This window comes from Phaseolus vulgaris, chromosome 4, assembly GCF_000499845.2.
Source record: "Phaseolus vulgaris cultivar G19833 chromosome 4, P. vulgaris v2.0, whole genome shotgun sequence".
Classification (NCBI taxonomy): Eukaryota; Viridiplantae; Streptophyta; class Magnoliopsida; order Fabales; family Fabaceae; genus Phaseolus; species Phaseolus vulgaris.
In genome coordinates this window covers 15753925-15772268 of record NC_023756.2, presented here as the reverse complement: position 1 = coordinate 15772268, position 18344 = coordinate 15753925, and the positions used below count along the sequence as shown (strand labels likewise).

General features: G+C 39.1%; 1 pseudogene; it reads right to left on the bottom strand.

The window, feature by feature from the left end:
• Positions 1 to 17802, bottom strand: part of LOC137838354 (receptor-like protein EIX2) — a 35909-nt pseudogene extending 18107 nt beyond the window's left edge.
• Positions 17803 to 18344: the final 542 nt, after the last annotated feature.

Genomic DNA, 18344 nt, shown 5'->3' with positions numbered 1-18344 from the left:
ACCCTTGGGGCAATGTAGAGGCAAGTTAAAGACCTCCTCGCCGTCGAGCAAGTGCAGGCGAGAAAGAGAAAGGTCCTCAGTGCATCCAGGGGGGAGGAGATGTACACCCTGGGCAAGTTGAGGCACCAAATAAAGTCCTTCTCGCCGTCGAGCGAGTTCAGGCAAGTTAAAGACCTTCTCGCCGTCGAGCGAGCGCAGGCGAGAAAGAGGAAAGGTCCTCAGTGCATCCAGGGGGGAGGAGATGTACACCCTGGGCAAGTTGAGGCACCAGTTAAAGTCCTTCTCGCCGTCGTGCGAGTTCAGGCGAGTTAAAGACCTTCTCGCCGATGAGTGAGTTCAGGCGAGTTAAAGACCTTTTCGCTTACATGCGAGCTCAGGCAAGATAAAATCCTTCTCGTCTCGAACGGGTTCAGGTATGGTGCAGAGGGTGGAAGAAGTTTGGAAGGTGGCTAAGGTAGGTTCGAAGAGAACGCCTAGTCAGCCGGTCTTTGTTCTGAAGTCCAGGAGGGTAAAGAGAGATCCCAAAACGCGTCTCCGCCCCCATGCAAAGAAACAATTGCCAAGGCATGAGGTTAGGAAAAGCTGATATTACCAAGAGTTCTTGGCGATCGGGAAGAGTTCAAACAGCGGCGAGAAGGTTAAAAGACTTGTTTGATGAAGCAGGTCGGGTGGGACGGTGTTTTGAGCCAATAACTGGGTTACAGTTCGTTGCTTGAAGGGTATTCTTGCGATAAGGTTAGTTGCCTTAAGAGTACAAGTTGGTTAAAGTGATTATTGCTTGAGTTTGAAGTGGTTCGAAGCAGTTAAGTCAAAAGTCGTGTTTGCAAAATCGTTAAGTTAAATCCGACAAAGTTAAACATGCGAAGAAGGTTAAAGCGCTTAAAGAAGTCAGGTGAGGGAATACCCGAACTTTGTCATTAAGATAAGTATCTGTTAAAGGCACATATACACGAGTTTATTACAAGGTATATACAAGGGAAATCATGAAAGTAGCAGATGAAGAGAAGTTGATTAGTCTTCAGCAGGAACGACTTTTCCATCTACTACTTCATTGTTCAGTGACACCAGGCTGAGATCCAGGTCGGGGAATAGGCAAGCGAATTGTTCCCGCGCAGCTTCGAATCCAGCAGCCAGAATCTGAGCAGAGTTTAGCTTGAGTTCTTCAATTTGCCCCTGAAGTTCCTCAATCCGCTTCTTGAGGTCTTCGGTTTGCTCTTTCAGCTCTTTATTCTGCTGCTCCAGCTCTTCAACCTGTTTCTTGAGTTGTTCGTTGGTCTCTTGAGCCTGGAGAAGGTCTTCAGTAACCTTCTTGGATTCCGATTGTGCTTGGGCCAACTCAGCAGCCACCTTCCCCTTCTCTTTGTTGGCCTCGACGAGATCAGCCATGGCGTCGTCCCTCGCCTTTTCTACTTGCCCAAGTAGTTTCTCTCGGTCGATCGACCTCTGCTCCAGTTTTTGCACCTTAGCGGCGTCAGCTTTCATGAGAGCCTCCAGGTCGACCGCCTTCGCGCGAAGAGGCACAATTTTGCTTTCCAGCTCGACCTTCTCTTGGGCAAGTTCGTGAACTTTGCGGTGAAGGTCAGTAGCCTCCTTGCGCGCCAACCTGAGCTCGGTATTCATTGCATCCTCCACTCGGGAGTGTTCGATTTCTGCGAGCGTCAGGCTGAAAGACAACTTCTCCACCTCGATCCTCATGGTGTTGTTTTCGGTTTTGAGGTTGAAGAGGTCGTCTTGGAGCCTCCTGGTTGAGCCTTCCACAGCCCTGGTTATGATCGCAGGGATGTCCTCTGCTATGGTCTTCAGCTTGGCGGTTAGAGGCTCCCACATCCTTGTGACCTCAAGGGGGAGGTTTGCGGCTTGCAGAGGCACCAGAGGCATTGTGGGGGCCTGTTGTGGGTTCTCGTCGCCACCTTCCTTAGCAGGTTCTTCAGTAGTTGCTTCCTGGCGTGGCGACGCAATCGGGGATTCGGTAATCAGAATCGGAGAGGTATGAGCAACCTCATCCCCGATTGGAGCATTTTCTGCAGCTGAAGCGTTTGAAGGGGGGCCCCCTCCAGCTGACACGTATGGCATAGAGGCGTTGGAAGGGGGGTCCTCCACGAAATTTGGCTCTTGGGCCTCAGCTGCAGGTGGCGCAGTGGCCAGTGGAACCGCTTGGACTGGTGAGGAAGGAGCGTGTGGTGTTGGCGATGATGGAGGAGGAGCAAACGTCGATGGTGGTGTTGAGGATGGAAGAGGGGGTGGAGCAAGTGGTGAAGAAGGTGCCACCCTCTTCCTTTTCGTAACGAGGCCATCCTCGGTGACCTCGTCATCCTCTTCTTCCTCCTCATGGATGACTTGAGGGGCTTTCCTTTTAGGTCTCTTAAGGACCAATTTTTTGCGTTGGGCGGGTTCCTTGGGTGGTGATCGCCCTTGGACAATGGCGGCCTCCACCACCGAGTTGGGCACCGTCTGGGAACCGGTCGCCAACCCGTGGTTTCGGGCGAGTGCCTTCAGTTCAGCGAGCATGTTTCTGGGCAACATGTCGTCTGCATGGAACGAAGATGCATGGGTTAACTCAAGGAAAACAAATAAGTGCATAAGGTAATAAACAGCAAAGCAGATGATATGTGCAGGAAAGGTAAAACCAAAGTCTTGTGCATAACGCACAAGATGCCCAGAAACAGCTAAACAAGAAGCGGTATCAAGACAAGAGTTTAATGTCCTAACCTATTCGAATTTCTAGCTGATCTTCGTAGAATTCGAAGCATATCAAGGTGGTGGTAAGGAATGTTATATTGGCGTCCGCCACCTTCTTCCAGAAGAGACAGAGGTCTCTGTCCAATGCTCCCATGCTGTCAGGACTTCTGGGCCTCCTGAAGCAGCTCTTGGACTCCTTTTTCCCCTTGTCCACCCAGTACAAGGGGAAGCCATCGAGAAGGGAGGTGTCCTTGTCGTTTGCACGTACTTGGACGAATTTCCCCTTCCAGTCTTTGTACGATTGCTGGAAGATGGTAAAGATGGACCTCCCAGCAATCGTGTTCAAGCTGACCCACAGGCGGTCTCCTGGGTGCTTGGCTTCGAAAAGGAACAAAAACACGTCCACCGACGCGGGCAACCCCAGGTGGGCGCACATTACTTGAAAAGCTCGAACAAACGCCCAGCTGTTGGGGTGAAGCTGGGCGGCAGCAATGTTGAGCTCGGTAAGAAGTTCCCTCTCGAATCGGGTGAAAGGGAACCTGAGCTTGACCTTCTTGAATAGAGTCGTATAGACAAAACAGAAGGGCCCGTCGGCGCTTACTTTGTCATCAGCACACACGGGCAGATCGGCGGGGCAAGGCAGCACCATCATCTTCTCGTCGTGCTCCTTGTGAAACGATTGATAGATCTCGTCCCCCTTAGTCAGCCGCAAAACTGCTCCCGCAGTGTTCACAGAGGATGTCTCCCTCAGAAGGGTCGAGTTGGCCCAGGGATACAAAGTTTTGAAGTCAGGTAGGGGAACGGGGGCTCCTCCAGCGTTAGGTGGAGTCGCCTGGGCCAGGACAGGTTGGGAAGACGCAGGCCTCTCAGCCTGCGAAGATGAAGCGCCACGAACTGGTGTTGGGTCGTGTGCTTGTGAAGGAAGGTTTCGCGCTGAAGGAGGAGGGTTCGGGGTAATCTTGGTGCGAGTCATGATAGCAGCTGCAAAGGAAGAAGAAAGGAAAAATGATCAGGGGGTTACAAAGGCTGACTCGATCATAGAAGGAAGGTTAAAGACGAACGAATGTAGGTTCGTTGCGACGATTGACGAAGCCCTAAGTTACGCAGAAGAATAAATGGAAAAACAACCCACAGCGTATGCACCAAGCAGTTACAGGATGATGCAAATCGGTGAAAATGCAAGGAAAGCCAGCAGAAGAAGGAAAGTAGGTACCTTTTGATGATCAGGAAGACGATGGAGGAAGATGGTGATCTGGAGCGTTGGGGAGCGTTGAGAGTTTTCACAGAGAGAAGTTAGAGCGTTTGCAGGCACGAAGAAAGTGATGGAACAGTGGAGCAAAATGGGTTTAAGGGTTTTTTCGAAATGGGTTTAGGAAGCGCAAACGGCAACTAAAGAGAGCCGTTGATGAAGCCACGCGTCAAACGATGAGTGAGGGGTTTGGTGGAGCGTCAGAGCAACAGAAGGTACAACCGCTTGGAATTCTGCGTCAGTGCCACGTAGACCGGTGTTGAAGTGACTTTTTCAGTCTTTTCGCTAGACAAGTCTTCGCTTAAGATTGGGGGGCTTGTGTACCGCCCTGGTGGTCGGGAGTGATGACGTGGCATCCTGCTACAGCATAGGCGTGATTGACAAGGCGCCAGGTTGGCAGAAGGGAAGGAAGTCGGGGGGCTCGTGTAGTCGCCAGTCGTTGTATTGGCGTGTTCCGAGTTCCAGCTTACCAGAATCGGCGATCGCCAGGTTAAAGATGAAGTCGCCTGATGTAGATTCAGGCGACCTAGTCATTGGAGATCGCCAGAGCAAGCACATCGCCGAAGATGGAGGAGAAGCAGATTATGAAGGCGGTCGGCGAGACCACAGGGAAGGTGTATGAAGACCCCTAACTCGCCAGTTCCAGTAGAGATCGCACTCCCAAGTTAGCTATGCACTGGGCAGTACCATGCATAAGTAACTTAGCCAAAATGAGAGTAGAAGCAGCGCCAAGTCAGGGAGCCTCCAGATGATGGCACGTGTATAGTTGGATGCGAGCCACGTGTCCAAGTCTGTAACTGCCAGGAGAGAGAAAGCTACCAGGTATATAAGAGTTCTTAACAAACTTTCTGAGGTACGCACGTTCAGTTTATACACTTTACGCTTGCGAGTGATAGAGCTGACTGTGAGAGAGGATTTGCACGGTTCTTGTTCTCTTAGTATTTGGTGATACCGTCACTGACTTGAGCGTTGGAGTGCGATCGGCCGCAGCGGCGCCGTACTGTTTCTTTGCAGGTTCTTGAGGTAGATCCCGAAGAGGAACGGAGGTGAGAAGCGGTGCGCACGTCGATCCTTTGACGAGGCAATTTCCAGCGTTCCGGTCAACAGGCAGGATCATCAGTTTATCAACATCTATCCTTATCTCCTGTTTGGGTTATGATAGAAAGATGAGTACTTTGTTAGCAAAATTTGTGTCGTTGAATAATGCATATATACCGATGCTTGGTTTATTCCAATCCTTGAGCTATTTTAGATCGAGTTGCGATAGTTATGTGTATTGATAGTTGCATATTGTATAGGAACTACCAAGTGTGATGAATGAGTGAGAAAGAGAGAAAACCCAGAGTGGTAATACAAAATTGTGTTAGAATTTTGTTCTTGTCACATGTATACTGAAATCACAAATCGAAAGCCTATTGACAGGACAATACTGTAGGACAATATTTACATCAATTCAAGCCATTTTGTCTTGTAAGTTATCGATCAAGATTCAGGGAGATAACTATTTCAATAGCTAAGGCGTACGTTGTCACTACTTATATTAGTAACATGTTTAATTTACCAATACCTTGTGCCCTCAGAATGATGGGGCAACGTGGGAAGCTTATGAAGGTACTACTAGGATTATAATATTTTAAGCACCAAAAAAATAGCTAAGTTTTGTTTACAGAATAACTTTTTTTGAGTCAGTACATTGTTCTGAAATTGATAGAGCAATACACAAAGCAATAAACAATCCTCACAATTTTAAGATGCAATTTTGAACTTCTAAATTTTAGGACAACTACATATCCTCTGGTATTGTTGTCGGATTGGTTTCCGATGACTTGGAAGGTTGTGACATACATACCCTGGAAAATGAATTTTGACATGTTATGCTATGACGTCTGATTATAAACTGTTTATAAACAAAGCCTAATGAGTAATGACATCCCTATTGAGTTACATTTATCTGCATAAATCATCTTCTCTATATACCTTATAGTTTCAGTTCCAATGTGTAATAGTTTTATATGGGCCAAACTGTATAGATCCTTTCTATGGTCCAACACAATATTCTGGTCCCTCACTTCAACATTTTACGTTCTGTTTGCAGTTGCAACTACATTCAATATGATGTGACTTCATCATTCCCCCACCTTGGGCATTCAGGCATAGTTGAAGCTGCACGAGAGCTTTTTATGCAGATTGAAGGAAATCCTGAATTTTTCTGATATAAAGTTACACTTGTAAGTTTCTTGATATCTCCATGTTACCTCTTCAAAAACAAAGGATGAACTTGGTGATGTATAGTTATATAGGGAGTAGAAAGGAAAAGTGGGAATAAAATAGTCACACTAATATCTTTGAAACCATGACAAACTTATCACAAGAAACCAGATATGATAAAAATGAAATGCTTGTCTGCAGAGGAAGGCAGCAAAACCTTGGGTGAACCTTCCTACACCATGATTTTTATATGGTTTTCTCATGTATATTATTAACCTGTATATAGAAACAATACAAATTAACTAGCCATTATTGCCTGGTTAAAGAATTAGATCCACAAAGTATTAAAACTTGGCAAAGAAATTAATCAGTAGAATTAGATCCACATCTATGAAACCAAAATTTGATTAAATTTTAATATCTTTTTTCCATTATATGCGGACAAATATCTACTAACTTTATTGAGAATTAATATTCATAAAAATGGATTAATTATACGTTTTATAATGTTGATAATAAGTGGTTCCTGGGTATATATGTTTCTTGATTGCTAATAAAAAAAATACGTGAAGTATAAGTTTATAGTCGTACACTAGTATTTTAGTAGACTTGAGAAGTCAAATTTGTGAATTCCATAATACTAAACTCTCCATCACATGACATTTCTCATACATTTATTATAATATATTAATATTGTAATATATTATATATTGACGTTTGGTTCTTAATTTGTTTAACATTTTAATTGGTATCATTCAGTCGATGTTGGGAGGAATGTCTTTTGGGATATGAAGAATCGTCTACCTCAAAGCATCTCAACATTGGAGTGGGAGAACAACTTTGTTTCTGTTTACAACAAGGATAATCCAAACTTGCTTTTCAGCATGTGAGTGTTGATTATTTTCAACAATACCAATTCCTTTTTATCTTTCCCTTTTTTCATTGCATTCAAGCCTTTAAGAATATTTAACTGGCCTTGGATGTCTAATTTATCATGATTATGGTTGAAAATATAGGTTTAATTGGTGAGTGAAGCTGAATTGTGGATAGTCTGTGAAAAGGTCATCATTGGTTTCCCATGGTCTTTGTTTGTTTTCAAGGCTTATGACCTATTTTCGAGAGGCAACTGTGCATACCCAAGAGCTTTTAGATTTGCTAGTTAAATGTGAAAATAAAATTCAGACTCGTATTAAGATTGGGCTCAACTCAAAGACACCTAGCAGGTAATTAATTCTTTTTTTTATGGTAGGTATATTAGTTGTTTCTTAATATTTTATTCATAAATATTGGGTTTTAATATTCAAATCTATGCTCCACTGTATCTTTTATCAGGTTCTCACCTGTCATTTTCTACACTCCTAAAGAAATAGGAGGGCTTGGATTGTTGTCCATGGGTCACATTTTGATTCCACAAAGTGATCTTCGATACAGTCAGCAGACAGATGTTGGAGTAACCCACTTCAAGAGTGGAATGAGTCACGAGGAGGACCAACTGATTCCCAACCTTTATCGTTATATACATGTGAACCTTAATTATCTTCCTCTTATATGTACTAATATGTATGCATTTGCCTTGTCATGTGGTTTATTAAAAGTCATATATTAAAATAAACTTTATCTTTATGTTCTCTTGGATCATGCAGCCTTGGGAGAGCAAGTTCATTGATTCATAGCATGTCTGGGCTGATATGCATTGAAAAGACAGGAAGCACAGGCACAAAACAGACGTTTGACCCTGGAAGATCTGGAAGTGAGTTTTTGTTGACTTTTTATTGACCTTAATATTTGTGTTTAGGTAGTTGTTGTGACTTTGGATAATGCAGTGGTAATGTGCATGTGTTTTTCTTTGAGACAAATCTACTTATTTCCCTACTAAGTTATGTTAATCTGTTCTGCAGGATTCATGGGAGAGGTATACCGCGTATTAACACCCTGTTTCAAAAGGATAGGCACACTTTGGCTTATGATAAAGGATGGAGAGTGCTCACTGATTTCAAGCAGTACCAAGTTCTGAAACAAAACCCCTTCTGGTAGACACATCAAAGGCACGATGAGAGGTTGTGGAACTTGAACAATTACCAAAATGATGTTAATTGAACTTTTTAATTATGTGTTGTAATTTTAAACTTGATTAGAGATGTATGAAGTTTTTGTGTTTTAATTTTTAATTATATATAAATATTATTATGTGTGTTTTAATTTTCAATGAAATGAATGAATGAATGATTATAACTTTATACATTATTTTATTTTATTATGAAAAAGTGGTGGTTAAATTTTATAATAGTATAAAACAGATTATAAAAAAGATTATAAAAACGTGGTGGTTAAATTTTATTTATTCAGAATTAAAATTACGTCAATTAAAAATGTCACTATTTATATATATAATGACGCCATAATCTTCTAGAATAAATGTAAATTGCAACGGTTATAACTGACACTACTTATGTAGATTATGGTGCCAAAATCTTCTTCAATGAATGTAAATTGCGGCAGTTATAACTGACAATACTTACATATAAAAACCGTCACTATTTACACTATGTTTAAAGTGGTGGGTGTTGCGGCGGGTAGCGTAAAACCGCCACATTAAACTTTGTGGCGGCCAGTTCTATGGCGGTTTGGGAAACTGCCACAAGTGTATATTGTGGCGGTTATAAACGTCAGTTTATACGAAAATAACCGCCACAATATACACATTTTTTTGTAGTGTTCATTAATAAAAGCATCCTTTATTTGATTCATATAAAAAAGTCTTATGCACGACCTAGAGAATTCTTTCGGATAGAATTCCAACATACCAGAATGTTTTGAGATCAGGAATTGTGGTGAACTCCCCCCTTTGTGCCTTTTGTAATCAATCAGTGGAATCCATCCAGCATCTAATTTTGGATTGTGGTTATGCTTATCGAGTCTGGATGCTCTGCTACAGATGGATAGGGGTCTTGGGTGAACAGAACAAGGATATTTGTAATCATTTTCTTAATTTCTACTTCCCTAATTTATCCATGAAACAGAATTTGGTATGGAAGGGAGTATGGGCGGCGATAACACGATGCATATGGGAGCACAAAAATAATGTGATCTTCAAACAAGGCACTCCTGATCCTAAGGAAATTCTTCAAGCAGCTCAACTTCTGTCATGGTCCTGGCTTAAACATAGGGAAGGCCATTTCTCTTACTCTTTCACGGACTGGCTTTTAAATCCAATTCAATGTCTTTTATGTGTGTGTTGAGATCATTTTGATGCTTCTGGGAAAGCTGGACATTCAGTATGTAGGGAAATTGGTTTGTTGTCTTGGGTATGCTGGTTTTTGTCACGTCGCTGGCCAATTTTTAGCTATATGTGTGTAATAGGGTTATGCGCTGGATTGTGGCTGGTCTGAAAGGTGTTGGTCTGTTCTTATCTTGATGCAGGTCCCTCTACGTAACTGTTGAACCAAGTGGTGTTCAATGTTTTGAAGAATCCAAATCCTTTGAAGGATGTTGAAGCCTCTACTTTGCTTGGTGTTGTTGTGCTGGTTTAAGCTTTGCTCTGGGGTAGTTTAATGTTGTAATCCACCCTTAGATTAAATCTCAAGCAATTAGCATCTCAATCTTTATCAAAGTAAAATGTTTTTCAAACTAAGTTGAAACAACCGATTGTTTTGTCGAAACAACCGATTGTTTACACTTAGGTGTTTTGAGAAAGTTTGAAAACTGTTTTTGAATGGTGAAAACTGTTAAGTAACAAAACAACCGATTGATTCAAGGAAACAACCGATTGTTTGTTTTGGAATCATAACAGAAATCGGTTGTTTATACCAGTCTCAAAATGACAAAATTGAATTTAAAGAGATAGGGATAGAGAAATTGTACACAATTGTTTACACTGGTTCACTCCAAATCCAGAGCTACATTCAGTCTTCTCGGAACCCTGAGGAAATCCACTAAGTAATCACACCTTGATCACTTACACAACAACCAAGAGAATGACCTTGAAAACCTCAAGAAACACACTCTCCTTGGCCAACACTAAGATTGCTGATCTTGAACACCTCAAGAACACACAACCAATCTCAGCAAAAACACACAAACGAATTGTTCAGCAGTTTACAAAGATTACATTTGTTACAGATGAATATCTGAAATCAATACAAGTAGAATCATATTCCAGCACCTTGATCAATCTCAAAACTCTTAAGCAATCTCATAACTCTTTGAAAAACTTTCAGCAAAAACTTTGTCTCAAGATTCTTAATTCTCAAATCTGTTTTTCTTAATATATTCAAAGATATAGTTTGTTATCAAATGTTAACAAACTCTTAATTACATTTAAAATAGATTGGTCAAAGCATTTAATGACTGGAGCGTATTCAGTCAATCGGTTGTTTTGTTACTTAACAGTTTTTACCATTCAAAAATTGTTTTCAAACTTTCTCAAAACACCTTAGTGTAAACAATCGGTTGTTTCGACAAAACAATCGGTTGCTTCAACTTAGTTTGAAAAACATTTTACTTTGATAAAGATTGAGATGCTAATTGCTTGAGATTTAATCTAAGGGTGGATTACAACATTAAACTACCCCAGAGCAAAGCTTAAACCAGCACAGCAACACCAAGCAAAGTAGAGGCTTCAACATCCTTCAAAGGATTTGGATTCTTCAAAACATTGAACACCACTTGGTTCAACAATCTCCCCCTATTCGATGAAGACAAATCCCTGAGCTTGTGTTGTACGTGATTAAATCTGAAGCAATTTCTGCAATAGAACTTTGAGTAATACATTGAACTTCTGATATTCTGTTAGCATACAGAAAAACATTTAAAGCTTAAAACGGTTAATATCAGAGACAAAATAAATATTACCCAAACTGTTTTTAACAACTTGAAAAACAGAAACTTAAACAAGATATTGTTTCCATTACATCAGAATTAAAACAACAACAGCAAAAGGAAAGAAATTTTAAAACCAGAAAAGAACAGCGAAAAACAATCGATTGTTTTGATGACCAATCAGTTGTTTTTCCTTCATTCTTCTTCATCACCAAACTGAAGATCAAAGATTTGATTCTGGACAGCTTCAATCTGTTCATCCAGAGTCATAAACCTTGCATCCATGTTGTCAAACCTTGTGTCAATCCTCTGGAAATTACTAACACAGAGATCATGGAGGCTCCTTTGATTTTCAGCAAAGCTATCAAGCCTATTCACCATGAGTCTTTCAAAAGATGACATGGTTGGCATTCTTTCTCTTTGATATCCATCAGCAGCACTAGGCCCTGCATCTTGAAAATCTTCAGTTGGATCTTCATGTTGAACATCCATATCAGCAGGTTCATCTTGTTCAAGATGAGCAGCACCACTGGATGAGGCACCATGATCACCATCCTTACTTATCCATTTTCCACCTACTTTTGTAAAGCCCATCTTGCTGAGTGATCCATTGTTCAACTCGTGAGTTGACTTGACCAACTCAGAAGTTTCATCCTCAAGATTAACTTCAAAATAGAGTAGAAACTTAGATATTAAAACAACATAGGGATAATGGTAATCGCCTAACCTCATGGCTTTTTGCATATGTTCTTTGATTATGTGAATCCAATTGATCTTGACTTTCTTGGTGATGCAGAAGATGTAAACCAGATCTTCTTCAGTCAACACAAAGTGATTACTCCCCCTTGGAGTTAGAATCCAAGTTACAATGAGAGCAAGCAACCTCTCATCAAGCTTCAAACCTCCAACCGAGCATGTGCTAACTTGAGATTGATTGTTCTTCAAGCAACATTTGTAGAACTGGATTTTGTTAAAATCTTCCACCACACCAAGGTTTCCCTTGTTGATTCTCAGACTAGAGAACTTAAGCCCAGCAACAGCAGCCCAAACTTCATGAGTTATCTCCATTTCCACACCTTTCACATGAGAAACTAGATTGTTTCCCTCAAACTAGATTGTTACCCTCACCAAATCTGGATAGATTTTCCCTTTTAGCTCAAAAAATTGTCTGAGTGATTGATTCTTGAGAAGCCTCCTCACATTGTCAAGCTTTTGACTTTTCAGCCAATCAAAGCACACAACCTTGGGGTTGTTTATCTTCTTGACACTTGTTTCATACATATACTTCTCAATGAGATCGGTGTCACCAGAAAACCAGCTTTCAAGCCTTCCTCCAGACCTTACAGCTATGGTTTTGACTCTTTTAGAGGTGGGAGGTGTTGATTCCATGACAGCAGAGACGAAAACACACTTCACAGAATTATTTTTTTTTGCAAGAGATATTGCAAGAGATGTTGCAATTGGTTGTTCTTGTTGAAAGAAATCTGCACCTCATTTTATAGCAGTAAGAGAATTAATTTGAATTTAATTTCATTCAATGGGTACATGATTTTCAGAGAGAGGACTTGACTCTGTTCTGCACAGAAAATGTTAGAAAAAGATGAAAATCACATGGTCTTCACATGTGATCTTTGACTAGTCATTAAGGCTTTTGAATTTCCAAGATTTTGGAATGTATTCCTTTATGATTGTAGTAACTTCTTTCTGATCATGTTCAGCTTTCAACACAGAACTTTTGACCAAGATTCTCCCTTTGTAATTGATCTGCAACGGCTAGAAATTTTAAAAAAAATTAAATCAATTTCTTCACAGTGCTGTCAGACTCAAAACAATCAGTTGTTTCGAAGAAACAATCGGTTCTTTTTCTGCAGCAGTTAAAAAAAACTTGATTTTGAAATTTTTAACCATAAACAGTAACAGATTAAAGCACATGACATTGATTAAAAGAAAATTAATCACAAGAAAGAACTTTGAAACAGAAATTGAGAACAAATAAAGGAAGGTCTTATCCTTGTGTTGTTTCTTCAGTGAGCCAATTGCTTGTTGATCAAGAAAACTTCTTTTCACTGTTTTAACCTTTTGCATAACATTGATTCAGCTTCAATGACTTCCTTTTTCTTCAACAGCTTGATCAGATGGCTCAGTTCTTCTTTTTCTCTTCATTTTTCCTGCATAAACAAATTCAAGTTGCAAGATTTGGTCCCCTTACAAATTTGGGTCCATTTGGCTTTTCTTTGCTGTTAGAAACATCACATCCCTTAGGAATCCATTTCATAAGACCTTTAGGAACATAATATTTTCTAATTTTACAGAATCTAACAGAGTGGCCTTTCTTCATGCAAAAAAAGCATGTAACAACCGTTTGTTTCGTCTTAACAATCGGTTGTTTTTCTGATTTTCTAAAAAAACTTTTTGAAAACCTATCTTGCTTGTACTGTGGATTGAAGCCTAAACTAGCCTTTCCAAAAACACAGCTTTGAGATGCCAAGACATTCTCAAAGTTTGACTTCCCCTTTGAAAGCTTGTCCACAGTTTCAACAAGATAGTGAACCTTTTCCTCAAGGTTTTCACAATTTGTGCAAATGAGAGTATCACACTTGCAAGAGGCATTTTTTTAAATGATTTTCCAGTTTTTCAAAATCAATTTTTGCTTTTCTCAGATTCTCTTCAAGTGATTTAACTTTCTTTTCAAGCCCATTGTTAAGATCTTTCAATCGGTTGTTTGAAAGAACCAATCTATTAGCTTCATCATGTGTTTCTTGAAAAGCTTCAAGCAATTCACTATAATTTTGTTCATTTAAGGAAGCACATGAACTTACCTCACTTGAACTGCAAGACTCATCATCATCCTCGGCTACTAAGCATATGTTGGATTTTTCATCTTCACTTGATGAAGAACTTGATGATGACACCTCATTTTCATCCCAAGCAATGTAGGCTCTTTTTGTCTTGCCTTACTTCTCCTTGTAGCTTGTCTTTTTCTCTTTGCTTTTGTTAGGACAATCTGCCTTTATGTGACCTTGCTCACCACAACCAAAACAAGTATAGTTATTTGAATTAAATTCATTGGATTTCTTGTTTCCATACCTATTCTTGTTGTTGTCTTTGTTGCGGTTTCTCTTTAGAAATTTGCTGAATTTTCCTGACAGCAAACTGAGATTTTCCTCATCACTTGAATCTTGCTTTCCCTTATATTTGGATGCTTTCAAGGCTATGCTCTTTGTGTGCTTATCTTCACTTTCTTGAACATTGAGTCTATTCATCTCTAGCTCATGTTCCCTAAGCTTTCCAAAAAAAGAAGCAACACTTAATGATGTTAGATCTTTAGATTCGGAAATAGCAGTTACCTTTGGTTGCCATGCTCTATCAAGACATTTCAAGATCTTGATGTTTAGCTCTTCTTTGTCAAACGTCTTGTCTAGGCTCATAAGGTGATTGATGATGTGTGTAAACCTTTTCTGCACCTCAGCTATTGTTTCACCTCTCAGCATTCTAAACATGTCATATTCTTGGATGAGAGCATGCTTTCTAACTCTTTTAACCTCATTTGTTCCTTCATGAGTGACTTCCAAAGTATCCCACATTTCTTTTGATGATTTGCATTGTGAGACCCTGAAAAACTCATCAGAATTTAAAGCAGAGGTTATAATATTTTTGGAAATGCAATCGAATTTGGCCTTTTTACTTTCTGCATCAGTCCATTGAGACCATGGCTTCTCAATGACAGAACCATCTTTTTCAAACTTTGGGATAAAAGGACCATTTTCAATTGCATCCCAAATTCCTTTGTCAAGAGATTCCATAAATATTTTCATTCTAACTTTCCAAAACTAGTAATTCAAACCACAAAACAAGGGTGGTCTGTTTATTGAGGCACCTTCCCCAAACGGTAGTCTATCAGCCATTTTAAAAAGATTTTAGGATCAACTTGAATGACTTTCAAGAACCAACCTCTTGATGCCAATTGTTAGAAAAGATGGCTTTAAACTAGAGGGGGGTGAATTGTTTACAGGGGTTTTCGCAAACTTTTCAAAGCTAGAATGAATTTATTTCAGAAACCAATTGATTCACCAATTCAGTTAGCCAAAACAGCAAGCAAAAGCTGTAGTACTAGAAAAAAAAATCGGTTGTTTCTTCGAAACAATAGGTTGGTTATACCAGCAAACAACAAACAAACTGAAATTAAAGAGTTAGAGATAGAGAGATTGTACACAGTTGTTTATATTGGTTCGCTCCAATCCAGAGCTACATCCAGTCTTCTCAGAAACCCTGAGGAAATCCACTAAGCAACCACACCTTGATCACTTACACAACAACCAAGAGAATGACCTTGAAAACCTCAAGAAACACACTCTCCTTGGCCAACACTAAGATTGTTGATCTTCAACATATCAAGAACACACACCCAATCTCAGCAAAAAAACACAAACAAACTGTTCAGCAGTTTTCAAAGATTACACTTGTTACAGATGAATATCTGAAATCAATACAAGTAGAATCCTATTCCAGCACCTTGATCAATCTCAAAACTCTTAAGCAATCTCAGAACTCTTTGAAAAACTCTTAGCAAAAACTTTGTCTCAAGATTCTTCATTCTTAAATCTGTTTATCTGAATATATTCAAAGATATAGTTTGTTATCAAATCTTAACAAACTCTTTATTGCATTTAAAATAGATTGGTGTTGTTGTGCTGGTTTTAGCTTTGCTCTGGGTAGTTTAATGTTCTAATGCACCCCTTAGATTAAATCTCAAGCAATTAGCATCTCAATCTTTATCAAAGTATAATGTTTTTCAAACTAAGTTGAAACAACCGATTGTTTTGTCGAAACAACCTATTGTTTACACTTAGGTGTTTTGAGAAAGTTTGAAAACTGTTTTTGAATGGTGAAAACTGTTAAGTAACAAAAGAACCGATTGATTCGAGGAAACAACCGATTGTTTGTTTTGGAATCATAACAGAAAAACTGTTTTCTTTGACTGAGCTTTAAATGCTTTAACTGAATACGCTCCAGTCATTCAATGCTTTGACCAATCTATTTTAAATGCAATTAAGAGTTTGTTAAGATTTGATAACAAACTATATCTTTGAATTTATTAAGAAAAATAGATTTGAGAATTAAGAATCTTGAGACAATTTTTTGCTGAAAGTTTTTCAAAGAGTTCTGAGATTGCTTAAGAGTTTTGAGATTGATCAAGGTGCTGGAATAGGATTCTCTTATATTGATTTCAGATATTCATATGTAACAAATGTAATCTTTGTAAACTGTTGAACAATTCATTTATTTGTTTTTTCTGAGATTGACTGTGTGTTCTTAAGGTGTTCAAGATCAGCAATCTTAGTGTTGGCCAAGGAGAGTGTGTTTCTTGAGGTTTTCAAGGTCATTTTGTTGGTTGTTGTGTAAGTGATCAAGGTGTGATTACTTAGTGGATTTCCTTAGGATTTTGAGAGGACTGGATGTAGCTTTGGATTTGGAGTGAACCAGTATAAACAACTGTGTGCATTTTCTCTATCCCTATCTCTTTAAATTTAGTTTTGTCATTTTGAGACTGGTATAAACAACCGATTGTTTCGCTAAAACAACCGATTGTTTTTCAGCTTTGTGCTTTTGCTGTTTGTTTTGAAAATCTGAATCCTTAATCAAGGTTCTCTCAAAGAATTTTAATTCTAAGTTTAAAAAGTTTTCTAAAATCCTTCTTAAACAATTCACACCCCTCTTGTTTAGGGCCATATATTCTAACAGTAACAATATGTTGAGAAGCTATGAAGTCTAGTAGGTTCCCATTTGGTTTGCGTGGAAGTTATGGTGCACTTGTGTTTCACTCTGAAGAATGGATGCCCAAATTTTTTTGTCAGGCTTAACAGACATTGTCTGCATAACTCTGTCGTGATGGGTTTGGGAGGAGAGTTGACAAATTCTGTTGTCTTCTATTCTGTTGATTCTTGCTTCTTATTGGGGTTGTAGTCACGGCATAGTAGGAGGTGTTAGGTTTCTTTTATAGTTTCTGTGCTTTGCAGCTGAGTGAGGCCTATGTTTACATTTGGTAACTAAATGTAGCAGTAGTTATGTGAGTATTCCATACAGGTTTTGGGGCATAGGAGGTTTTGGAGTGAAAAACTGGAAGGGTCGAGCTTCAGCACACCTAGCCTATGTTGCCTGGAAAACCCTCTCTATCCTTTCATGTTTTGTATGTTGTTGTTTTAATCTAGTTCTTTTGTATAAGAGTTGGGACACCCCTTAAGTGTCCCTTTTAAATTTAATTAATTCATTGTCGATAAAAAAAACTGTGCATCCTTAGCTTTTATATCAAAATTGCCACCGAGCCGAAGAGTATGCAAGAATGGAAGATTTCCTATGCTAAAAGGGATTGCTCCAGAAAGTGAATTTGAAGTATAGTTTGTCGTTGTGCTTGAATGTAGAGAAGGGTTACTTCCACGACTGAGATATTGTAGGTTTCTGAGATTCCCAAGTTGATATGGGATTTTTCCAGAAAGAAAAGTTCCTCCAAGATGGAGATACTATAAGTGTTTAAGACTCCCGATCTTAATAGGAATTTCTCTCCAAAGAAAATTATTCCCAAGATGTAGGTAACGTAGTTGTAAGAGATTTCCGAGTGTAGAAGGAATCCTCCCCGTAAGATAAGAATTGGAGAGATCGAGATATCTCAAGTTGGTGAAGGAGCCCGTGCATTCTGGGATGTAACTCAGTACAAAATAATTATTGCTGAGATTCAGATGTTGAATATATTGCAAGTGAATCAATAAAGTTAAATTAAGTACACCTTTCAAAGTGTTGTAGCTTCCATGAAGATCAAGTAGATATACATGACCAGTTTGATGGTCCAGCATGCCAAAGTCATCTATGAGGCTTTGTTTGAAGTTGAGGAGTGCTTACCACTTTCTCTTGAGTTGTTGAATGTCACAGCAAGTCCTGAGGTAACCAGTGAAAGGAGGAGAAGAACATAAAATGTTTTGAGAAAATAAGCACTCATCATAGTTTTCTGATATCAGAAACTCTTAACAAAGAAGAATAGTATATTGCGAGAGAGAAAAATTAGGATTCAGTTCTTTTTCTCCTTCACCTGTTATGTTTAGAAAGCTTCATGGCATCATTTATATTCTCAAAAAGTTGATTTATAAAAAAAATAATAAATAAACAGAATTCATAGATATGAAAATAATTGATATTTTAGTTCTTTTAATATATGTTTGTATTGTTATCTTTATTTATTTATTTCATAAAAAATATATGGAATAATTATTTATTTGGTGAGTCAAAAAAATCTATTTATTTGAAACAACTAAAAATTAAATTAGAATCCATTTAATTTAATTTAATTTTAAGAGCATATATTAATGCATTCATTCATCGATGCATATTCATATGCCGC